Here is a 6000-nt window from a genome sequence, read left to right on the forward strand (position 1 = left end):
AAAATGGCCCACAAGCCTAGGGGCCAGATAACCTCTGAGGTAACGGTTCATTTTCTTAAAAACATTACAGAAAACTAACAGGTTTTTGTCACCATGTAATAAATGACCACAAACTTAGCAGCATTTAACAGCACCCATTCATTAGCTCACGGTCCCGCAGGTCAGAAAGCCAGCACTGTATGGCTGAGTTCTATGCTTAGTGTATCCGAGGCTAAAATCAAGGTATCAGCTGGACTGAGTCCCTGTCTGGAGGTTCTGGGGAAAATCTGCTGACTATCAATCAGGGACTGCTCTCAGCTCCTAGAGGCCGCATCCCTTACCATGTAGTCCCCCCATCTTCAAGCCAGCAGTGGCACATTCAGTCCTTCATGTCCTTTGAATCTCTGACTTCATCCTTTTGTTCTTCTCCCCCTCTCCTTCCACTTCTCCTCCACCTCCTCCCCCTCCTTCTCCTCCGTCCCCCTCTCCTTCTCCTTCTCTCTCTTCTTCCTCCAGCCAAAGAAAACTCTCTGCCTTTAAAGGGCTCCTGTGATTAGATCAGGAACACCTGGATAATCTCTCTTAAAGTAAGTTACATCATATGACATAAATAAAATCACAAGGGTGAAAACCATCACACTCACAGATCTTGCAGATCGCATGTATTCCAGGAAAGTGGGAAATCTTGGATCTCTCTTAGGGTTTTGCCTACCACATAATGAAACATGGGGAGGAAATTCAAATGATGTGAAAAGGTCCATATTGCATGGAAATTGAAGCTAGCCCTTTCCCACTTCTTCCAACATCATACTCCACTGCCAACCACGGTCTACGGTTTTCCTACATATCCTTCTAGGAAAAAATATAAGAGATATATATGCATCTCTATATTTGCTCTGTATATTCAAGTATCCAGGATCTTGTTGCTCCTAGCTGTTCTCACGTACTCTCTCTCAGCACTACTTTCTTGGTGGTAAATGTGGATCTACATTATTCTTTTTCAGCTACATAGGAGATTTTTCTTTTCTTTAGTAATTACATAAGATAAGCAAAGGGATCAGCAGTGAATCATCCCTAAGGCCAAGACAGATTATTTATTATCCCAAGGATTTTTAAACCGTAGAGACAGTTTGCGTAAGATCCATTGTTGTGCCTGAAACGCTTTCTTTTCTTAGAGCAGATGGGTTCTCCTGGAGTCCCTGTTTTGGAAGAGAGTCAACTAATTTCTCTCCAAAGTAAATTTAAATAATCACTTCTGGAGGAAATGATCTGTTAAGACACAAAAGAATTTTAACAGAATTTTCTCAAATGTAAAGGAAAGGCCCAAAAAAAGAAGAACAAAGATGAGGAGGGAAAGGAAGGGAAGAGGGAAGGAAGAATGTGGGAGGGAGAGAGGAGAAAGAGGAAGAGAAGGAATAGAAAAGCAGAATAAATCAGTTGGTTTTAAACTGAAGTTGGGAGTTCGTCTATGCTTCAGGACAGGAATAGAGTTCCGCCCTCTGACCATTACCTGCTCTTTTCTCCACAGCAACACCAAAGAAAGAAAAGACTGTTGTATTTCTTTTGCCTGCAAAAGATGTATTTCTTTCTAATTATTGTCATTCTAAAGTTCTTAAACTACAATGTTTGATCTATGGCTTTAGAATACCAATTGTTCATATCTGTTTCTTCTAAGCACAAAGAGACAAAGAGACTTCCACTACCTTTCATTGTTCTTTGAATGGGACTAGACATTAAAAAAAAGAGATTTACATTACTAGTCATAACTTGCAACTCCTGAAGTGCCCACAAAACTCACATATTCAATTTTTCTACTGAAGTGACAAGCTGCTCTGCTTTCATCAATTTCACTGAAAACGCAGTAAGCAATAATAATGGTCCCGATTTCCATGAGCATTTTCTCTGTGGAGGGAATCCATGAGCTAAAAGTTTCTCTTCAGGCCTTGGCCCACAGCTCTGAAATGAAGATGGGCCTCTAAACAAAACATGAACCCTTGTGAATTTGTGTTAATACTTGGAAAATGTGTGATTTGCTCTTAAAATCAGAATTCCTCATCTCCACTCGAGAGAGATGTCCTATAAGCACATCACTAAAGGTTGCCTACCGGGACATGGAGGAGGGCACTTTCATAGTAACTTGGCAGCAATTTTCGAACAAGCCCCAAGATCGTCTCAGGCAATTGCTAGTGAGATGAATTACAGCAGAGAAGCTATGAATAAATTCCATACTGCCCTTAGACCCAGGCAAGAAGGGACCCTGTCCTCTGCCTGTTCCTCAGGGAGCCCCATGCCCTAAAGTAACTTCTAAAATCTTTCTAAGTTCCCCTCTGGTGTTTGGGACAAGCCAGGACTGGGGTCATCAGACAAGAAAACTCAGATAAGATCAGGGCCCTTGTAGGCCCCAGTCTCCATTTTTACCTTTCAGAGTACTAAACCTCTATCCCATACAAGGGGTAAACCAGATGCCCCAAAGGCCTTCAGGAAGGAAATTGGCAGAGCATTTATTTTACGAAGGCGGGAGCGTCCTCTGGAGATTGGTCCTCTGGATTAGTGCTGACACGCTAACTTAAGGAAATTCACATTTCTAAGGGATACAGACAAGTTCAGGGCTCTGGAATATGGATGATACCACCAATCCCTGGGCCTGAGCCACCTGCGTGAGCTGGTACAAGAGTTCTTCAAACAGAGATGCCACCTCCAGTCTGTAGCACCAAGAAACCAAGATGGCAGCAGGTGTCCTTTACCCAGAGTCATCATTCCACTTCCTCCTCAGGTTCCACATCATGTATCAGGCTGTTTGCCCAGGGTTGTCTCATTTGTCTCCTCCAAGACCTTTGGAGACCTTTGTTCCCCTGTGTCCAGTGATTCCCCTGAGCCATGTTCTCTCTTGCTTTATATCATGTGTTGGTGTTCTTCCCTGCCAGGCTGGTCTTAAGGCATGCTAAACGAAGGATGGACATTTCCTGTTCAAATGGGACCACTCTCCTTGTCCCTATGGATCTCAATTCTCCTCTCCACGAGGTGGAAGTGACAGAAGGAAGGAATACAGACAAAATTGAAAGAGATCATACTCTAGGAAAGCTGTGGTCACCTTCTAAGAGTTCAAGATAAGACATAATTGGAAGATGTTTCATTCTATATTTATGCTATAAAATTTTGAACACTAATTTTTTTAAGTTTACTTATTATTATTTATTTTTGAGAGAGAGTGAGAGTGCAGGGGAGGGGCAGAGAGAGAGGGAGACAGAGAATCGCAAGCAGACTTTGCACTGTCAGTACAGAGCCCCCTGTGCGACTCGGACCCACAAGCCATGGGGTCATGACCTGAGCTGAAACCAAGAGTCAGATGCTTAACCAGCTGAGCCACCCAGGCATCCTTTGAACACTAAATTTGACATAACCATAAAAAACAACTTATCATTCACATCTTCCTGCATGTAACCAGATAAAACTTGAATTTGTGGTCATCATCAACAAAGCACAATAACAACCTTTGAGACAGTCAGGGGAAACCAGTGTTCATATCATGATGAATGATATAGAATCATGAGTAATGATGTAACCAGCATTAAATAAACGATATTAGAAAGTACAAAGGCAAGAAGATCTATATTGCTTCAATTCAGACAGGATCTGAAGAGTCATGGCATTGTGAATAACAGCTTTACTACCTTTTTCTCAAATGGTGAAAGATATGAAATTAGCCAGGAATCATTCATTTGACAATAAAAAACAAGATACAGCACATAGCTACAATGAAGAATATTTATAGACAACGGTTATACAGAAAAACAAGTGTGTAAATAACTCTACTTCATCCATTATTCTGAAGGTTTATTGAAAATTACTGTCATTTACATAGGCCCATGAATTTTATAACACTTTTTTAAATCAAGTTTTTTTTATGTAGACAGAGACCCTACAAAAAAGATTTGCCTGGGACCTTTTACATCCTAAAGATGGCCTTGAGGAAAATTCCTGAGGAAAGGTAGGAGGTAATTTACCAACATACAATTTCATCTTTTTTCTCAGTACGGATATAGTAGGTTTCACATCACATGGTTTGGGATTCTGCATGTTGTAATTTAGCAAATATTTTATATACACAATGAGATCATTGCCATTAAGCAGTACAAAGACTTGGGGATTTTTGCAATTTTTTGTAGCTACATACTTTTGTATTTTTCCTGCTGGAAGGTAATTCTCAATTACCCAGTTTGGGTTTATTCACTTAGTAAATTAACTGCATCAAATAAACACTTTATTTCTAGATTATCTGATCTCCAACCTTGAGTACTCTTAGATGCCTTCACTATATCATTAGTTGGTAGAAACCCAGAGAACGTAAATTAAACATTTTAACTATGGAAGGAAATTTGCTCTAACAATCAGATAAATGCATGCTAACATATCAGATTATTTCTGAAATATCAATCACTTGGATTATCTTTGCCTTTTTAATGAACATTTCTAATTGAGGTTTAACCATTTTAAGGCTTACTATATATCAATGGTATGTTTTCCCATACATGCCTCATATTTGTACCTATAAAAAAATTACGTATTCACAGGTGATTAACAGTTAATCTGATCAATTATTTGGCCAAACTCCTAAAAGAGGTTGATAGTGGAAGTTCTAGTTACAGTTGAAGAAATCATGGTTTATTTCTAGAATGGGCAAGAAAAAATTAGGAAGAGAAAATCAAAGGATAACATTAAATTTTAAACCAATATACTAAACCAACTCAAGAGATGACATAGTCATTCCATAAGCATGTGTCTTTTCTCTTACTAATGTTTTACCCCACCATATTCTGACTTAGAAAACTGCTACTAGAAATGCTTTAGTTAGTCAAAGTCAAAGTTTTATTCTTATGGAATTTTAAAATTTAAAATTCCATTGAATTTCCTTTCAGTGAGTCTTACAAATATATAAAAAGAACAAAACATTCTAGGAACTCAGCACCTTAAAATGTAAAATTTGAAGTTCATTTTTACATTCCAAAGTTGTGTCTAGTATAAAACTTAAAGACATTTTATCGGTGCCACCATTCTTGTTTTCAAAAATTAAACAGGTTTTTCATTTAGATAGAGATGATTATAAAATGCATGAGGGCCGTGGAGAAAATAGTAGGGCAGAATTCAGATTTTCTGGAGTAATTCTTTTTCTTTTGACTCACCAAGTCTTGCCTCCCTCCTTCTATCAGACAGGATACAAAATACCTAACTTTTGGAGCTCTATCTATCCATTTCAAGCAGCATGACAATCATATGGTGAGTGAGGAAAGAATTTTTAATAAGGACATTAGCGGCCACAATAATTCCATCTACTTTCTTTGTAATGAGCAGCAAGTTCCAAGCTTTTTTGTTTGGAAATTCAAAAACAACAAAATGTGTTTATACTTTCTTAAAAAGCAGTGGGTTTCGGGGAACAGAATCCCTGGGAAATAGCTTAAAATGTGAAAGTCCGTGATCTTCACAAATAAACCATAAGTCGTCTTGTATTAAAACCAATTACCTGACTTTTCGGTCCTGACATGCAAGGGGATGCATCCCAAAGATTAAATGCTAATGACTTCCCATCCTCCAAATCCAGCAAAAATCCCCTGTGACCATGAAGAAGTTGAACCAAAATAATGTCTACATAGAAAATAGCAAGCACCTGCTTGCTTTAAAAGACTGTTTTAGATTTAATGAGAAAATATTGATTATAAATAAGCAATAACATCATGGAAACAAAGAGCCAATTTCTTTAGACCAAAATATTGTGTTGAGAATCAATAATATTCAATTGGGTACATCAGTCAGCCTTTTTAGACATTATGTTTGGTTCAAAGCAAACATATGTTTGGGGTCTGTGAAGGATTGAAGCTTCCCCTGTGGAGTCACCTATCTTTGCCCCACCCAACAGAAATAATTCCTTGAAAACATTTCAGTTCCTGGGTCTTTTTTCATCACCTGTATGTACGCTCTGTTTTTCTAAGCAGCAGGGTCAACCTGGCATTTCCTGGAGGACTGAGC

This window comes from Panthera onca, chromosome C1, assembly GCF_046562875.1.
Source record: "Panthera onca isolate mPanOnc1 chromosome C1, mPanOnc1 haplotype 2, whole genome shotgun sequence".
Lineage (NCBI taxonomy): Eukaryota > Metazoa > Chordata > Mammalia > Carnivora > Felidae > Panthera > Panthera onca.